The sequence below is a fragment of the Lissotriton vulgaris genome, chromosome 3_1, assembly GCF_964263255.1.
Source record: "Lissotriton vulgaris chromosome 3_1, aLisVul1.2, whole genome shotgun sequence".
Classification (NCBI taxonomy): Eukaryota; Metazoa; Chordata; class Amphibia; order Caudata; family Salamandridae; genus Lissotriton; species Lissotriton vulgaris.
The window spans coordinates 2,000,320,282-2,000,340,081 of NC_141689.1; the positions used below are offsets into that span (position 1 = coordinate 2,000,320,282).

Consider the following 19,800-nt stretch of genomic DNA (forward strand, 5'->3'; position numbering starts at 1 on the left):
ATAAGTCGACACTTCGACCCTGTAGTATTACTCAGCAGGTCCGCATCGGGTCTGGAGATTTATTTGTCAGTGTATATGAGTATACTGGTTAGTGAGGCCTCTACACAGTAACAGTCGTTAATTGCTTTGTTACCTCACATATTCAACTTTACAGTCACGTTTACAGATGTGCCAACTTATGGAAACCTACTCCTTGTTTCAAAAAATGTTTTGAGGCCCTGCACATTGCTGCATGCAATCATGATTGTGTGGCTAGTTTTTCTGTTGATTCAGAAAAGGTACAGAAGAGGAACTTATATTGAATATCCAACAACCCTTCAGTCCTGAAAGTTCTTCCTCAAAACATATAGGCATCCGCAGAATAGAGCAGTGGTTTTAGAACAACATGTTTCTCCTTATTTGTGGGTCAGGAATGAGGGAAAAACGCATCTGTGAGGAGGATGTAAGAATTGGAGAGTACAGCTAAAAAAAGAATGTAAGCATTAAATGTAATGTCAGCAAGAACATGTAGAATCGCACATAGAGCTTGTTTGAGAATAGATGATCACAGCAGTGATTACTCTGCCGATTAGCAAGTACATTTGCAGATATTTACAAACATTCTCTGGATTTACATTTCGCCGTATCCAGAGATGATAACTAACCATGCTGATGTGCTGGGATCATCACTCCTACTGAGTCTCAAGACCCTTACACACGAACTATCTTCTTTCCTATTAGAAATTCAGGTTTCTGGTTAGCAGAGTATAAACCTTGTCCATGCAGGAGCCACAATCCTAGTCAGGGTAAGTTAGATACACAACCTACATGTATTTTATTTTATTTATAGATTTTTATATAGCTCGATCGAGACCCAAGGGTATCAGAGCACTTCACAGTTATATGAGGTATACAGTTTAGAGTATAACGGGTATAGCAGCAGTAATATATATATGATTCCTGTACATGTCTTTCTTAACAGTTTCAACAATAACAAGTTTAGGATATGTTTAGTGTACAAAAGGTATAACAGTAGTATTATACATGTAGTTCTGATGTGTACCTTCCGTATGTTTTACATAAATAGTCCAAGATCCATCAATTGTAGTACTGTACAGTCAAAGAAGTTTTCGCAGCTAACTGGTGATTTTATCTTCACATTCGTTGTTGATCTGTAGAGGTAACACCTACATCAGCTCTAGTTGGCATCAGTCTTTGGTCAGTTTTGGTGTTTTTGGGGTCATTTTGTGCAGGATGTATCCATATCTGACAGGACTGTGCGATGTACGGCTATTAACCACGAGGCAGAAAACAGTCTTGCCTAGGTAAGGAATTTGCTCATTAGGAAGATCTTTGCTTCTCTCTTGAATATTGCTGTGTTTTGAATTTTTCTGATGTTTGGAGGGAGAGCATTCCAGATTCTGGGTGCCCCTCAAGAAAATGCACGCCTACATTTTCTTCTTCCGAACGATGGGAGGTTTCAGCAACAGGTCTCTGGCATTCCGGGATGGTCTGCTTATCCCTGATAGCTCAATTTTCTGGACTAAGTACATTGGCATTTTGTAGCATGTAATGCATGCCAGTTTAATTCGAATTCTGGCTTCGTATGGTAGCCAGTTTAATGCTTTCAAATGTGGGGAAATATGGTCGTATTTTCTAGAACCTGTAATGAGTCCTGAGGCCGCATTGAGACAGGCTTTTGGTGGTGCTGTGGAAATTTTAGGTAGACCTGTCAATGTTGTACATCCATATTTAATCCTTGAAATAACTAAGGACTGACCTGCCAATTTGAGGTCCGCCGTAGTAATGAGTGGTTTCACTTTTCTAATATAGTTCAGGTGAAACTGGGCACCTTTTGCCATTGATTTGATGTGGGCTTTCATGTCTAGTTTTTTATCAAGCATGATTCCTAGTTATTTGGCTGAGTCAACTAGGGTAGGGGTGCAGTTTAGTGCTGTGTAAATCTGTTTGGTCCATTCCTTCACATTTGTGGGGTTCTTTGGCCGTGATATTAATAGGAAATCCATTTTTTGTGCATTTAATTTCAGATGATTATGATCCTGAGACTTCAGAATACAGGGGGTAGCCAGCAAGCCATTGGAGAAACGTAGGTTCATGGATGTAGTTCAGGTCCAGTCCCTGTTATTCCCCAGCAAGAAGCAGCAGACAGCAGGTCAACACAGCAAAGCAGTTAGCAAAGGTGCAGTCCCTCCTGCTGCACAGAAAGCAGCAGGCATAAGGACAACACAGCAAAGCAGTTAACAAAATGGCAGTCCCTCCTACAGCACAGCAGCTCTTATTCCAGGCAGAATGTCCTTGGTTTCAGCAAAGTTCTGATTTAGTGGTGTCAAGGATCCAGTACTTGTACTCAAATATACCTTTGAAGTAGGGGAGTCTTCAAAGAGGACTTTGAAGGTCACTGCCTTTCCTGCTCCCTGCTCCAGACTCACAACAGGGGTTATGCAGCTCTTTGTGTGTGGACAGGCACATCCCTATTCAAGTGCAAGTGTCACCTCCTCCCTCCCCCTTTGCGTGACTGTCTAGAGGGAACGAACAAAGCCATGCTGCCACCCAACCTAGACATGAATTCAGAAACAGGTAGAGGCACAGAATGGTTAAAGTAAAAAAATGCCAACTTTCTAAACGTAGACTAGAAGAAAAGTTTGTCCTAGCCTTTGTATTTGTGTGCTGATAAAGAAATTAAACAGACTTGAGCCCATAAACTTAATTAACATGTACTTTATGCATTTATTTGCAAAGTTGTTCTTTTATTTAATCGAATTTGATCCAATTTATATACATAAGTCAGACAAGCATGGATACACAACGATTAGTGCACATTGAAACAAACCACATAACAAAAAGTGAAAGAGCACTAAAATCAACTTTGCGCCAAAACCATTGTAACAAACAAACAATTAGTGAATATGTTACAACACCAGTCACAGTTCATAGAACAAAAGCAGCAAGTGGACAATCTTTTGTATTCAAATTGCCTTCCAACTATTCAGTGCTGCTGTACACGGGGGAAAGAAAACATTGTGGCTAGTAGTTAGGAATGTACACAACATATCTACTAGGGCAAAGTTAATTCCATTGAAAAGGTCCCAGCGCTGTAAAGTGCCGAAGTTGTGATAATAAGCACACTTCCCAGCCCATTGCAAACAGCGTCTTTTATCTATCTTCCAGCCCCTGAGTCTGCAAGAAAACACATCTCTGTCATCCAGAAACCAGTCCACTTGAGAGTCCCATAAAAAATACTGGGAATCAAAACGAGTCGACATTGTCCTTCCGATTATGGCCATCAAATTGTCAACCTGTGGGAGAGATAGGCCATGCAGTAGTGAAAAACGAATTTAGCAGTTTTTCACCATAAGGACATGTAAAACTCAAAAGTACATGTCCTACCTTTTAAATATATTGCACCCTGCTCATAGGGCTGCCTAAGCCCTACTTAGTAGTGAATTATATGTAAGAAATGGAAAGGTTTTGGCGTGGTAAGTAGGTTAACTTGCCAGGTCGAAATGGTAGTTTAAAACTGCACACACTAGCTCTGCAGTGGTACAATCAGTGCTGCAGGCCCGCTAGTAGCATTTAATTTACAGGCCCTGGGCTCATATAGTGCACTGTACTAGGGACTTATAAGTAAATAAATATACCATTTGTAGATAAGCCAATGTCAACATGTCTTGAGTACAGAGCATATGCACTTTAGCACTGGTTAGCAGTGGTAAAGTGTCCAGAATCCTAACACGCAAAAATGAAGTCAGCAAAACAGGAGGTCAGAAAGCAGAAAGTCAGGGGAAACCATGCCAAAGATGTCGGGTCTAACATCTCCCCAGTCTGTTTTACCTCTTAAGCCAGGATCCTAACTAGCATTATGGGGATGTTTCCATCTGGCGGGTCCATCCTTTACTTACGTCCCACAACTATACATAGCTGATCTGAGTACTGACTTCTGTTTCTTTGTTCCTCCAGCCGGTTTTCCCTCTCACTCCATGTTCTCTAACCAATTACATTTCTGCTACTCCTTCAATATTACTGCATTACAGCAGACTAAATCAGTTCTTGGTTCCGATCATCATGACACCAGCTATGGATTAAATGGCAACAGTTTAGAGAGACTTTTTACAACCATTTTATCTATTTTGAGTTTAAATGGATAGAAATTACAGGGACTAGTGTCCCAAATACCCAATAGTCATCCTTCTGTGCATTGAAGAGCTGTGCGAAGACTAATCAGAAGGTTTCCAGAAGATGAACACAGCACACACGAGTGAACCTATTATACTAGAAGATCATACAGGTAGTGTGGGTGCTGATACCTGTTGAGCTGACTTGGGGCCTTAGACATAATGGTCAGATGGCGATTGTCCCATGGCAGAAGCTGCATCTACTGTTTTGATACATCAGATTCATCCCATCGAAACAATTTTTCTTCTTCCTGTTGCAACGCTAGGGACCTCTTAACCCTCTCTTTTTCAGCACAGTCATCAACCTTGTGGCTTTAATGGTCACATTTACTCTTTCAGTCACTTTCCCATTCCCTTCTGTCTTCTGTGCGCCCTCTGTATCCCTCCCCCTGCCTCCGGCAACACGCCCACTTCTGGCTGGTCAGGCGGGTGCGTGCACCTGTTCTGAAGAGATAGACTAGTTCCTACAGAGACACACATTTGTATATCTTCAAGCGATACATTTGTACATGCATCTCTTGAAACTCATTGGACAAGGTGAAGAGCTTTATAGATTTGTGTAATCAATAGAAATTGGAAGGCCTTTGTTCCTTCGATAAAAGCAATGAGCTGCATTTGGGATAATTCACATGTCAAATGAAGGCATATCTAGCTCGAAGTGTAAGAAAAAAACATAATTAAATCTTGAATTTACAGTGGCCCTGATGTAATAGGGGAGAAGTTGAGAGGGTAAGGACCGACTGGCATGATAGGTCATAACAGGTGGTAGGTAAAGAAATGTCTGAGGTAGCAATGTTTTGGTCAAATGTAATCCACAGTATCCAAGTGTGTGCACTGAGAGGGGTGATATCCTCAAAGGAAAAGGGCCTGATCCATTCCAGTGGATTCAGTATGAAAGTTGGTAACTAGTATCCGCTTTGGTTGGAATCAAAAAAAATTCTTGGCATCCATTCTTTGATGTTACCCACTACTGGTCAGATTTGTGAGGTTAGTCTGAAAAACCCCCGAGGTGTATATTCATGTCAGCGCAATTGGCGTGAAGGTGCTGAAGGAACTTGAAGTAGGAGGTAACAGCAAAGCACAATGAAGAGAAATATTGCAAGCACCGGGAAACTCTAAGGCTCTCTACAGCTCTGACTGACGGCTGCTAAAGTGTGATGTCTGTGGTGCTACTTCAAGAGCCCCTTCACTTCCTCTTCGACCACAGCAGGCAGGTCGTGTCTCCTGCGCTGTGCAAACCCATCCTCCACATTCCCATTGCTTGATCCATCTTCCCTGGTGTAGCAAGACATTGATCCGCCACAGTTTCCTATATACCACCGAAAAAATGTTAAAATGTAGTTATGGTTCAGAAAACCCAAAACAAAAAAAGTTGCGAAATTCGCAAGTTATCATGTGCACTCCTTAAAAATTTATAAAAAGGCCTTTTTCTGTTTTGTGTTCACTGAAACATAACCCTTTTTTTCCAAGGAATTTCATGTATTTTTGTTTGCATCACTTTCACCTACCATGTGCCTATGATGTGCTGAGCATGGCCTTTGGCCATGCCCTGCACTCAACCCCTTTCGACTACGGGCAGCAGCGTTTGTCTCGGGATCCATTTGACTTTACAATGTGAATACTTTGCGTAAAACAAATTCCATACAGATTCATGAAACAGCACCAAAGTTATTAGTGAATGAAGCTTTTATTCGCTCTTATTTATATTTGCCCCCTGGCTAATCCGATCCAACTTGAGATAAACAACAGAAAGCCATACCTCCTAAAAGTATGTAAAAATCCCAGGCCTGGCCCTGCATGTAGCATTGGCTCTGAGAAGGATTGCAAAAATGAATTGTAAGCAGTGGCGTACCATGGCCCTAATGCAATCCAGGAAAAATGCCTCCCATGCCCACCTTGGGCCAGTGTTAAAAAATGCATGTTTGGGCTGCAGTGTCCTCAATACCACGGTGTTGTTGTACCTGCTTCAGTAGTAATAGGGATACAGTTTGTGTTTTTCTTTCGACCTGTTTTTTCTTCTCTCCTCCCTTTCACCATTCCTTTCTCTTCTAATTTCCCTCCTCCTTTTCCTCCCTGCTCACTTTTTGTTTCACTCTCTTCCCCTCTTCTATCTTTCACTTGCCCATTTTTCTTTCCTCCCTCCCTTCTCTCCTTGGAATCCTTATTTCTGGCACATTTCTCTTTCTCTTCGTCTGCCTCTTACACTCATCCTTGTCTCCTTTCTCTCTCATCATTATTCCCATCTCCCATTCTGTCACTTTTGCTCTGATCTGTTTCTTTTCACACTCACCTTTTCTTTCTTTCCATTCCTTTGTCTTCTACCGTAGATCGACGCTCAGATGGGGAATGGGGTCTGGGCATGTTCCCCACCCAGGCTGTAAAGTGGAGAGCATGCTATGTGCGTATGAATGTTTACCTGGCCTGAGACGGCCGGCCAAACATTTATGCGCATGTAGGGAGTGAAAACCACTTTTCCCATCCTCTGCTCCTTCAGCTGAGCAGCCACGCCCCGCCTCGCCACGCCCGCTTCCCAAAGCTGCCATGCCTTCAACAAGAAAAAATACAATAATAACATTGAGTTAGTATCATTTTATTTTTTCTTACAGTGCTGAATAGCAGTGGGGTGAAACTCCTCCGCCTTAACTGAGGAGCCGCCACTGCCAAAGAGTAAACAGAGAGCTAAACCACAGGCGCTATGGTCAAAGAAATGTATGAGCATGGGCCCTTCTATCCCTGGACCCTGTGCCGCTGCACCACTGATAGCTGGGCCCCCAAGAGTGAGGTATTAGCAGCACTTGTGATCACTGCATGCAAAATGTCATTCACGGACTGGCCGATTGCACTAGAAATGCCGCCTGCCTAATCTAGGAGCACGCAAGAGCCCCTTTGCATTGCATTCCCTGCGCAGCACACTATACCTTTCAGATAATCAGTATATGCAGTCGTTTCATTAGCCGATCCCAGTTAAGGGTTAACAAAGGAGACCCAGTCATCGGAAAACTCCCTTAAAGTTCTCAAGATTGCACAACTCCGAGCTGCTTTCAGAACCTCTTGTTAGTGATGACCGTTTTTTGAAGGAAGATTTTTGTTTCTCAGTAAAATGGTTTCCTGTGGACAACTAAACAGTGAGTGGGCAGTCAATGGAGGCTGCTTGACAGCAGTCTGCGTGTGTGCGTTCGTGTGTGTGTGTGTGTGTGTGCGCGTGTGTGTGTGCGTGGTCAAAGGACATTACTCCGAAGCTCAACTTGAAACACTGAGACCACAATCGCTTTCTGATGCCTTAAGTTACAAGAATGAAAGGAATGGCAACAGAACTAAGAAACTGTCTCATCGTCAAGCAGGTCCAAAGCCAGTATCTGAAGAGCAGATCAATATCCGAATCTCTTGCTGTTTCTCCTGATTTCAAATGGCTTGGTCTATAAATGCCCAGTTCTTTATAGAGGGCTTCAAACACATTTGACACGTTTAGAGCTACCATTGTTGACAGATGTGGCCAATGAGGAACAAGGAGATTAAGTAGTTTGTCCAGGATCACACAGTGCAGTCAGCCAAGTCTTTTAAATGGGGTCACAACCCAGGTCTTCAGCAGCTACTGTCATCAACATAGCCACAGAGCCACCCCAGCGTCCTATACCTGCCCATTACTATTAGAGTTGGCGCCACCTCTTCCCAGCATCACAGCATCCTTGAGTTTGTCTCGGGATCCTTAAAGATGGCAGAAACTCCCTCTGATACAGTCTAATGGACACTAACTCTTGTTCAGATAAGTTGTAGGAAATGTGCTTTCCTATTGAAGCATAGTTAACACACTGGAAGATACCGTGATGTCGGACATTACATAGTGACAGCATCACAGCCTCTGCCCACTGAAATGCAAAGTTTCCACATCCTTAGCATATTCACACTTTGTGGGTTCCTACTCCCGCTACCTGGGTTTACTGTCGGATCCTGAATTGCACATTGACTTATAATTGGTAGGTGATTTGTCCATGGAGAAAAAGAGGATGTTTGAACTGCTCCACTTATATTGAATTCGCACAGGTCAGGATTACTCATTATTATAAAACTTTGTACTTGGTCGACGGCCTTGGCTACATCTCTCCCGTGTGAATCATTGTCTGGGAATTTTCAGGCTGATAAGTTAATTCATAATTTTAAGTGAACCAAACATCCGGCGTGCCATCATCTTTCCCACCCAGTACACACTGACGCTGGCGTGCTTGGTAGCTTGTGTTTATTTCCGAATTCGTCATGTGCTTCAAAAGATATGGCCATTGATTACTCAACTATTGTTTCTTGTAAAACATTTTTTTAGCATTTCCAATTTCAGTAAAAAAAATGGTTTGTAATCATATTTTTTGGGACCAATAAGGACTCACATAAGTCTCTTGCCCTCTCCCCAACACTGGTATCCACATCTGTCCCACGCAACTTTATTCATTATTTAGTAGGTACAGGACGAGCAACTCTTTAAATGCCATTATTACCAGATAAGGAATGTAAAGATTGCATCAGCCAATCTAATTTCTTAGATTGCTGGAACTAACTGCTGGTTATTGTAGGATCAGTGGAAGATGTGTGAAGTGACCAAGACACTGGATGCATTTGTTTATCTGTTTTGAGTGACGTTCGAGGGGGGAGTGTAAGATGATAGACTTTGCGAGACCTGGTTCAGGTCGTGCCAGGGTGATCTTAGGTTAGTGGGCTTCAGTTGTGACAGTTCGGGTTGTTTTCCACTTTTGTCTTGAGCTCCTTGTACTACGGTACACTGAATGGAGTTTCCAAGTAGTTCCCTCTGGTACTTGCAGCCCAAGGGTAATAAGGCAGAACAGTCCAGGATGTGGTCAATAAAGTGATAAAGTGGTTAGGTACTCAGAAAATGATTAAAAAAAGCACAGAGTTCCTAAATAACTCATTGTCTAGGCTGGGCATTTGGTAAACGAGAAGTACTTTAATACACAAAAAACTGCTCGTAAAATACAGATATACTCTGAAAACTAGAATTCTATTAGTCTTATCTACTATTGTGCTATTTCCCGGAGCACCAGAAGGTGCCTAGTATTTAAGGTCTACGGACAGAGCAACCATGCTGAGGTGTTTATGACTGGTGTCCTTCTTTCTATGTATTGCACAAAACAACCTTATGAGCTCAGAACCCAGGAGCACAATGCTGAGCAATTTCTTCAGTGGGCACAGTCTACAGTGTCTACTCATGGCAGAGGGCATGGTTTTCTGTCCCTCTACAGTGCCATAGCACCAATCGCCTTTGATACACTTCCCTTGAGAATATGTCCTCTGTGTTCACTTTGCAGAGACTTGTGCTCCATGTCAAAGGGTTTTTTATGATTTACCAGGTTTCAGTGTCCCTGCTATGAAACCTCTCAGGTGCAAACTGAGACCCTCGAGCCCTCTGAAACAGAAATGCCTGCCTAAGCTTTCCAACATCACTTTGAAACACTGTATCTTGAGGACGCCAGAGTATTGAATCAGGAAGTCTACTTACCAGGACCACCCCAAGCAAAGCTGGAGATAGGTAAGACCTTGGGGTACGGACTGGGGTTTCAAATTAGTCTTTCAAATAGATTTGGAGGTTGTTTGCAGCTATAGACTCTGTTAGACCCGTCAGCTCTTGGCGTGGTTTCCACTGACTTATTGCTTCTGACCTCCTGTTTTTGATCCTGTGCTGAATTTAGTTTTTGCTGGTGTTAGGACTCTGGGCACTTTACCACTGGTGGTCAGTGTTAACGTGCATGTGCTTTAGGTCCAAAACATGATGGTAAATAATTTCTCCATGATTGGCATATTTAATTTGCCAGGAAGTCCCTAGTCCAGTGCACCAGGGGTGCCAGGCTCTCTAAATCAAATGCTTCTAGTTGGCCTGCAGCACTGATTGTGCTACCATACTGAGTAGCCCTGCAAACTTGTAGGCCTGACCTGCCACTGCAATATCTTTGAGAGCAGTTTTAAATTTCCATTTTGACCTGGGAAATGCACCCACTTACCCGGCCGAAACTTTCCTTGTTTCTACATGTAAGTCACCCCTAAGGTAAGCCCTAGGTAGCCCAATGGGCAAGATGCAGTGTTTTTAAAGGTATGACATGTACTGGTGTGTTTTACATGTCCTAATAGTAAAATATTGTGAATGTTGTTTTTACAAGGCCTATCTCTCCCATAGAGTAACATGGGTATTGCCTTGAAATATCCTTTAAATGTTTTTTCCCCATTGGGAGCAGATAGAGATTTGAAGTTTTGGGTTTCTGAACTCACAATTTAAAAATACATCTTTTGGCGTAGTTGGTTTTAAGTTGCATGTTTGAAAATGCCTTTTTTTTTTTTAGAAAGTTGACATTTTCTTGCTTAACCATTCTGTGCCTCTGTAGAATCAACGTCTGGGTTGGCTGACAGTTTGGCTCTTGTGCATTCACTCTAGACAGTCACACAAAGGGAGCTGAGGTGTGCCATGCATATGCTGATGGGCCATCACCAGGCTGATAGGTCTCCCAGAGCTAGTGTGTTGGGAAGAGTTGTCCCTTACACTCGAATAGGACTGTGCCTGTCCTCACACAGAGCTGTCTCCCACCCCATAGTATGTCTGGAGCCGGGTCAGGGAGAGGCAGGATCTTGTGCACTACAAAGAGACTTTCCTTTGAAGTTGCCTTCTTCAAAGGCAGAAAGGGTTATAAGTATTGGACCTCTGACACCCCAAAGTTAGAACACTTCTGGGCTAAAGACATTCTGACAGTAAGAAAAGATGGATGCTGTAGGAGGAATGTTTCTTTCTTTGATGTGTTGGCCTGCTACATGCTGGTTCTGTTCTGGAAGTGAAAGGAGTGGACTTTGCTTTCTGTATCCTGCTTCTAAGGTTCTCCATGGGCTTTAGTTGAGGTTGCCTCCTGTGAAGAATTCTCAGGGCCATAAAAGGCTTCACCTGCCAGGGCCTGGGCTCTTCTTTGTTTCTAAGTGGGGCCAAATCCCGTTCCTGGGCCCTTGAAAGTGCGAGCTGGTGATCTTAAGATAAAAATCCATGCATCAACTCACAGCGCTTGTTTTATCGAAGCATCGCTGGCTGCAAAAGGTCAACGCACTGCCTGCCCTGAAACGTGATTCCTGCTCGATGCATTGACCATGGCCTTCACCGCATGACCCAGCTGCTATCACAGCGTGACAGAAAAATCGCCGCAGGGTGAGTTTCGACACCGTGTCACCAACATCCGTGACAACCGCTCCAACTCTGACGCAGCTCCTGCTTTGCGGCTGCGGAATCGATACAGTGCCTGTTTGCTGCTGTCGCATCGAAGATGCTCTTCTGGATTTTCAATGGGTGGCGATTCTTTATTGATGCCGCACCACAGTAAGGAACCAAGGCTGCGTGTTCAGAAACCGACGCATCACCTCCCCTGCCAGTAAGGAACCTACGCATCACCTCCTCTGCCAGAAGGAACCAGCGCATCAGCTCCCCTGCTTAGCAGTAAGGAACCAACGCATCACCTTTCCTGCCAGCAAGAAACCAATGCATCACCTTTTCTACCAGCAAGAAGCTGATGCATCACCTCCCCTACGTGGTAAGGAACAGAAGCATCGCTTTGCTTTTCTGGCACCTCACCTACCCGTGCCTGCCTTGTCTTTGATTTTTGATGCTGCTAAGGTATTTTTCGCTAAAGAAAGGCGTCCATTGATTTCTATTGACTAAAATGTGCCTAATCTTTTAAAATTGATATTTTGACTGGTGTATGTTGGATGTTTGTTGTTTTGGTCTTGTTTTATTCAGATACATATTGGCTATGTTTCAAAACTGGTGTGGACTCCTTTTGTAATGTTTTCACTATGTTATTGTGTGAGTATGTGTGTGTACAAATACTTTACAAATTCCCTCTGAGATCCGCCCAACTGGTCGTGCAAAGGGACCAAGGGGATGAGCAGGAGTTATCTTAGCTGTGTGGTTTCCTTAACCTGAATAGAGTGAGGGTCACTACTTGGACAGGGTGTAGACCACTGTCGACTAGAGACCCAATTTCTAACATTGGCGGCAGTCGTGGGATAGGACTTTTATTTCTACTTTACATTCATTGATTGGTGTACACTACCATATCACAGAGCATAATGCAACTACATACTGTTTTTGATTTTCTCTTCTTTGCAGTTCTTGAGTTTGATCCACAATCATGTCTCCGGCTGGTGAGCCATCAGTGGGAGCTGTAGAGTTGTTGTTTGAGCAGGAGAGGTTGGGGGCCTATATGGTACCTCCGCTCAAAAAGTGTTGCTAGGAGCTCAGATGTCCTTTTAGAGGCATCACTAAAAAAGTTGAGCTGCAAAAGGCACAGAGGGCCTGGTTAGCAGCAAAGGAGGCTGGTGAGCACACAGAGGATAAGAATGTGGAGGAGCAGAACCTGCATGGGGATTTTGTGAACCAGGATCCATCTGGGAGGAAGGCACCTTCCAGGTCAAGCAGCAGTGTTTCTTCAAGAGGTTTTTACCTAGAGGAGCTGGAGGGCAGGCAATAGGCTAGGAAGCAGCAAATGGAGCTGGTTAGGCTCAAGATCGAGCATGAGCAGAAGTACAGGCAGTGAGTAACCATCAATAGGAGGCGGGTGGAGGCTCTGAGAGTCACAGGAGCCAGTATGACAATGGTCCACTGTCATTTGGTTTCTGAGGTGCAAGTAATCCCATATGGGGTCCACCAGGTTATAGCAGTAGACAACTGTGAGCGCCAATGTTTGGTGGATCAGATTCCCTTTGAAAGCAAGCGGGAGGTCTCCGGTTCCATGAGGGTAGCTGTGAGTCCATCCAAGCATGTTGACTGTCTGCTAGGTGCCGACCTGGAGCATACCGCCTGGAAAGAGGTGGAGCCGCCACACTTGGAAATATTAGGATTGCCAAAGTTGGGGTGCATGATCACATGGTCCATGGCCACCAGAGAGGGTGCTCAGAAGAGCCTGAAGTATGAAACAGTGGACCAGGTGCCTGCCAGGAAGAGGAGGGGCAAGGGAAACCCACTCCTGAGATTCCAACAGTCTGGGAGGAGGCTGAACCTGAGGGGGACACCCTGGAACCTACAGGAAAAGATGTGGCCGAACTGGGGCACCTGCCTGAGCTGACCCATTGGGAGCATGAGGGAGAGACCAGAGAAGAAGAATTCTCTGCAGCGCAGAAGAAGAACCCCACTCTTGTGGGTCTTCGTCAGGAGGCCGAGATCCAGACAGCTGATAACGCTTTGGGTCTCCCCTGATGTATTGGGAGAATGATCTCCTGTGTAGCGTGCCTCAAGTTTCTGAGCCTGGGGCATCCCATGTTCTGGTGGTACCGTAGTTCTTCAGAGCCTTCCTACTGTGACTGGCTAATGATGTGCCACTAGCAGGTCTTTTGGGGCAGAACAAGACTTTTGACATGCTTGTCACTCACTTTTATTGACCCCAAATGAGGAAGACCTCAGATACGTTCTGCAGCACCTGTCCAACCTGCCAGGCAAGTGGCAAGCCTGGAAAGAGGTTCAAGCCTCTTCTTCAACCATTTCCTGTTGTGAGCACCCATTTTGAGTGGGTGGGCATTGACATTTTGGGGCATCTAGATCCCAAGACAGCCAGGGCAACAGATTTATACTGGTCTTGGAATACCATGACATCCAGTTTCCGGAAGCTTTCCCTCTGGGGAGGACAGTGAGTGCCCCACCATGGCCAGGGCACTTATGGGGTCTTTACTCATGTGGGTTTCCACAAGTAGGTGGTGTCTGACCTGGGTACCAATTTCATGTCTGTACATGAAGGCCATGTGGAAGGGGTGTGGTGTTACCTACAAGATGACCGCACCTTACCACCCGCAAAGCAATGGGTTGGTTGAAAGATTCAACCGTACCCTGAAGGCATGATTATGAGTCTCTCTGAACTCATGAGACATAAGTGGGATGTCTTCTTACCATGCCTGTTGTTCGCCTACAGGGAGGTACCACAGAAGGAGGTTGGCTCCAGCCATTTTGAGCTTCTGTTTGGGCACCCTGTTAGAGGACCTCTCAGTTTGGTAAAAGAGGGCTGGGAGCAAGCTTCTAGGAAGCCATCCCAGGATGTATTCAGTTATATGCTGGCCTTCCGGAACCAGACAGTCCGCATCCAGAAACTCACCCAGGAGAATCTGGAAGCTAGCCAGGAGGACATGAAATGCTGGTATAACCAGAATACCCATGCAAGAGCAATGTCACCTATCTGGCGGACATGCAGACTCCTTGGAACTCTTTGAGGGTTTTGCACGTGAACCACCTCAAACCGTATTTTGAGAGGTCTGAGATGACCATGCTCTTGGTCATGGATGAAGGTATGGAAGAGGAAAGTGAACCTCTCCCCGACCTCCTAACTTCCATAGAGCAGGATGGGGCAGCGGAGGGTATGATCCTCATCCCCTACTCTGACCCTAGAGCTTCAGAAGAGCTGTCACCAGTTGCTGGGACAGTTTGCCTCCATGTTCTTATTTAAACCTGGAGTCACCCAATGGTGCAGCCACAGCATTGACACTAAGGACAGCATGCCTATTAAGCACAAGTCTTACAGGTTGTCTAATAGAGTGAGGAACAGCATCAAAGAGGAAGTCTCTAAGATACCGGAGTTAGGGGTGTGTTACTGATTACATAATAAAACGCCAGAGTCAATTTCTTAAAGTGAAATAAATACACTTTATTTACTGATCTTATTAAGATATTGATTTGATGTCCCAAATTAATCTCCTTGTTCTTCTTCCTTTCTTTAGAACCTTTGGAGTTCCCGTCCACTGGCACCCTCGACAGAAAGGAAAAGTCAGGTAAGTCCCCTGTTATATTTATTTTCTTTTTCCTTTGGATGAGATTAGTCTAGTGATTCCTATTTTAGCTTTTTTCTCTTTTTCTTGTGACATTATATAGAAAGTTGATTATAGACAGAGAATTGTCTGAGATACAAAGAAAAAAATGTTGGTAACCAAAAAATAGCCCTCTCATAGGCCCCAACAGCAAATAAAAGAGCCAATAATCTTTAAACTCTTAGTGTAAGGTATGGGTACTCATAAACATTTTCCCAAGGGCCACAAAGTTTGGTCTGTGATGTGACCGAGGGCCGCATCGATGCCATCAGGGTGGTGATCCAATGGAGGAGGGGGCAGTAAGGTGGGCATAGGGGAAGCAAAGCATATACATCTAGTGGCTGAATTGCACAATGTGAAACCAGAAACCCTGGGATCAATCCCAGCTCCCCCACTTTACCAAATTGTGTGATCCTGAGCACTTGATTTATTTCACTTTCCCTCCGTTTTCTTCATTATTATATATAAGAATACTTCAAAATACAGGACTTCAGAATACGTGCTGTTCAAAAGCTTCTCCTGTGTTTGATTTAATGAACTGTAATGTTGTTCATGTATAATAGTAACCTAGGCCCCCTCTATGAGTGCACATAACAACTGACTTGCCTTTTAGTTAACTATTGGCGCTGTTTTTGAATTGTTTCTACATTCATATTTGAAAACTATCACCTTAAAAAAATACTTCTCATTGTGCTGATATCTGATATACTAAAGTGAAATGGTTCTACATATTAATGAAATACACTTTTTGAATTTTGAAGAGACCTTATCAAGTTTTTACACTTTTGCTGCAAAATGTCTTTAAAATTGAAAATGTTCCAACAGTTAAGTGGTGCTGGACAACCTAGTTACTTCCTTTCCTTACCTTCAATTAACCTTTAAAATAAAGAATTGCCTGTTTATTTAAAATCCACATGTGAAGGTCAGGAGGGCTGCATGCGGCCCACAGACCGTACTTTGAGTATCCCTGGTGTAAGGTGTTCTACTCAATTTGTAGGGTTAGATATAGCTCTCTTTTCCCTTCTGCTTTTCTCAAATTTGGATAAGGGTTTTTCGCTTTTCCGCCTCCCATTTAGGATTTACCCTCCCACTCCCCAGCTTGATTTATGAGCTGTCACTCACTTGATGAAGCTACGTCCCTCGGGGAAAGTGGCTAGAAGTTGTGCTTGGCCAGTGGACAAGATGCAGCTTCGTTACTACTCCTGTTGACTCTGTTCATTTGTCCAACATAGAGCTCTCCAGCCCATGGCTTGTCAGCTTCTCAACATCTACACTCTGGTATAGGAACTCTATCTTCACACTCATCCATCGTCAGGACAGATGCTGACCCGGCCCATCCTTCTGTATTTTCTCCTACTCTGGTTCCAGACTCCACCTCCTTCCTCCCCGGGACACACCAGTCCCAAGATAATTCAGTTTTGTTCCCAGTTGCCTGCCTGTCTGTTCTCTAGCGATGGACTGGCCCTGCACAAAAAAGGGCGCAGTTGACTCCAGGGAAATAATGCATCATGTCCTCTGCCCCAGATTTGTGACAGGGTGATTGAACCCTCCAAGAGTCCTTGGTCCAGACCAGTGGTTTTGTTCCCAAGGCTGCCCCGCCTAGTTCACACCTGAAATGCGGTTCCGTGCTGACATGGACTCAATGTCTTCACAAGGATGAGCGTGCATCCCATCCCCCAAGCAGATGACTTAATTGATCGGCTGGGAGCTGTTAAGTTCCTCAGTGTGTTTTATGTATAACTGGGTAGTGGCAGATTGCCTTGACCTAGGGGGCACAAGAGTTCAGCATTCTTCAGATACCAGAAGGTCACTACCAGTTCAGGGTTATACCTTTTGTGTTGTAGAATGCCTCGGTCACATTCCAGAGGTTGCTCAATCAGGTCCTGGCTGGTTTGGAGAACTAAAGTGCTGCCTACCTGGGCAACATTGTAGTCTTTAGCTCCAGTTGGGAGGGTCATTTGTGCCATCTTCAGGAGGTGCTGAAGGCCCTGCAGAGCGCAGGCCTTGCTATCCAGGACAGTAAGTGCCAGAAGGCCTAGGGGTGTGTTGTGTACCTGGGACACCAGGTAGGAAGCGGCCAGGTTGCGCCCCCTACCTGGTGATCTTAAGGAGAAAATACATGCATTGACTCCCAGCGCCTGTTTTATCGACACATCCCAGCAAACGATCGACACATCACATCTGGCTGCCCTAAAGTTTAGTTAATGTTCGACAGATCGACACGATCTGCATCAGAGACCCCAGCTTGCCATCGCAGTACGACAGACCCTTGCTCATTGCACCATCAGGATTCAAGCAAACCGGGCCGAAGACGGCTGTAATGCCAGAAACCGGTCCCCGGGAGCTTGTTTCCTTCCCAGTGTAAGAATTGGCTTTTGTAGTTTGGTTTGCCCTGTTCCCATCATGCACTGGGACAGGAACAGACTAATTTGCATACAGCCAGGTTCTGAAACTGGGATGGTGCAGTGAGCTAAAAAACGGTGTTGGATCTAGCCCTGATCTCTTGACTGGGTGAGAGCTTTCTGCTTAATTCAGAGACTCTGTCCCTCACCACCCCTTGTTGTAAATATTTTTGTCCACCCTAAGCGTGGAAGGGTATTCTCAGATGTGAGACCCTTGCTCATTGCACCATCAGGATTCAAGCAAACCGGGCCGAAGACGGCTGTAATGCCAGAAACCGGTCCCCGGGAGCTTGTTTCCTTCCCAGTGTAAGAATTGGCTTTTGTAGTTTGGTTTGCCCTGTTCCCATCATGCACTGGGACAGGAACAGACTAATTTGCATACAGCCAGGTTCTGAAACTGGGATGGTGCAGTGAGCTAAAAAACGGTGTTGGATCTAGCCCTGATCTCTTGACTGGGTGAGAGCTTTCTGCTTAATTCAGAGACTCTGTCCCTCACCACCCCTTGTTGTAAATAGAAAAATCTGTGCAGCATGAGTTTTGAGCACTGTATCATCGATGTCTATGATACCTTCTCCCACTTCAGTGCAGCACCTGCTTCGCTGCTGTAGAATCGATGCAGTAGCTGTTTTGCCGCTGTTGCATCGATGCAGCACATTTGGATTTTTGACGCATCGTCCCTGGGTGCTGATTCTTCATTGACACTGCACCACAGAAAGGAACTTAGGTTGCATATCCGAAAATCGACGCATCACCTCCCCTGCCAGAAGGAACTGATGCATCACCTCCCCTGCGTAGTAAGGAACCAATGCATCACTTCATTTTTTTGGCGCCTCACCTTTCCTGTGCCTGCCTAGCCTTTCATTTTTGACGCATCTTAGGAACTTTTTGAAAAAGAAACGCATCCATTGATTTTCTAAAAATTGCTTAATCTTTTAAGAGTGATATTTTGATGTGTGTTTAATTTTTGCCATTTTGGTCTTGTTTATTTCAGAAAAATATTGACTATTTTTCTAAACTGGTGTGGACTGCGTGTGTGTGTTTGCGTGTGGGTGTGTGTGTGTAAGTAAGTAAAAATACTTTACACTTTGCCTCTGAGATAAGCCTGATTGTTCATGCCAAGGGGCTGAGCAGGGGTTATCTTAAATGTGTGGCTCTCTAGGGACCACTAGTGTGTGGGTCCCTATTTAGACAGGGTGCAAACCATTGCCAACTAGAGACCTAATTTCTTTTTTATTTCTGTAATTTTTTATTGTAGAAAAATATATATTTACATGGAGCATAAACATATACATGGGTGGAGGAAGAAAAGGAGGGAAAAAAAGAAGAGGGGGAGAGAAAGGCGAAGAAAAAGAAACGCCCGAGGGGGGGTCTTCTTCGCTTTCAGCTTCCAGTCTTATTGGAGTTAGTCCGATTTCCAGTTGTTCGAGCTCGACTTGTCGTTTGGGTACTCCGTCCCCTTGTCTTGCATTGATTTGTCATTCTTGGTCCCCCGCCCTGGCCATATGCAGGAGAGATATAGAGAGAAAGGAGCAGCACAGGTTTCTGGTGTGTGCACTGTCAAAAAGGGCAGGGTGCTCTGCAGCTATTGGCTTTGGTGTCCTGCTGTGCTACCTATGGGGGTTTGTGCGAAGATAGGTAGTTGTCTAGGGACTCCCACATATTTGACTGCCTGTGTGTCTTGGGTGAGTGTGTTGCTGTGATGGTGTCCGCCCCTCGTAAGAAAGTGACCCAATTGAGCCATGCTTTGGGCTTGTCTTTCCCTGTGTCTTTCCAATTGTTCAGAACTGTTTTGACTGCCGCTGTCAGCAGTAGGTCGATGAGGTCGCGGTCTTCTGTGGTTGTTATTGAGGGGGATGTGTGACCCAGTGCCAGGCTGTGGAAGTCTAGATGCATGGTATCCCCTGTGATATTGTTTATTAGTGTTTCAATTATGTTCCAGAATTTTCTAACCTTGGAGCAGTGGAACAGTAGGTGTGCGAGGTCACCCTTTTTTGTTGTTGCAATTCCAGCAGGAATCACTGTTGCGGATTCCCATGGAGGCTAGGCGGGCGGGTGTCCAGTATGCCTTATGTATGAGCCAGAATTTAGTCTGGTTTAGAGTTGCCGTAACCTTTTTCCTGGATGTGGATCTCCATAACTCAGCCCTCTCCTCCTCACTTAGCACTCTACCCACTAGTGTGCCCTACCACCCCCTTTTCTGAATCGTTTTGTCCACCATAAGCGTGGAAGGGTATGCTCAGACATGAGTCCCTTGCTCATTGCACCATCAGGATTCAAGCAAGCCGGGCCGAAGACGGCTGTAATGCCAGAAACCGGTCCCCGGAAGCTTGTTTCCTTCCCAGTAAAAGAATTGGCTTGGTAGTTTGGTCTGCCCTGTTCCCATGATGCACTGGGCCAGGGACAGACTA

At 44.8% G+C, this 19,800-nt stretch overlaps 1 protein-coding gene across 1 annotated transcript in view; it reads left to right on the top strand.

Annotated features, from left to right (window-relative positions):
• TENM3 (teneurin transmembrane protein 3) overlaps window positions 1-19,800 on the top strand; it is a 1,290,943-nt gene that overhangs the window by 243,015 nt on the left and 1,028,128 nt on the right. The window contains exon 3 of the mRNA XM_086962461.1: window positions 14,904-14,954. The gene's annotated coding sequence lies outside the window, so the exon portion shown is untranslated. The remainder of the gene's footprint in view (window positions 1-14,903; window positions 14,955-19,800) is intronic.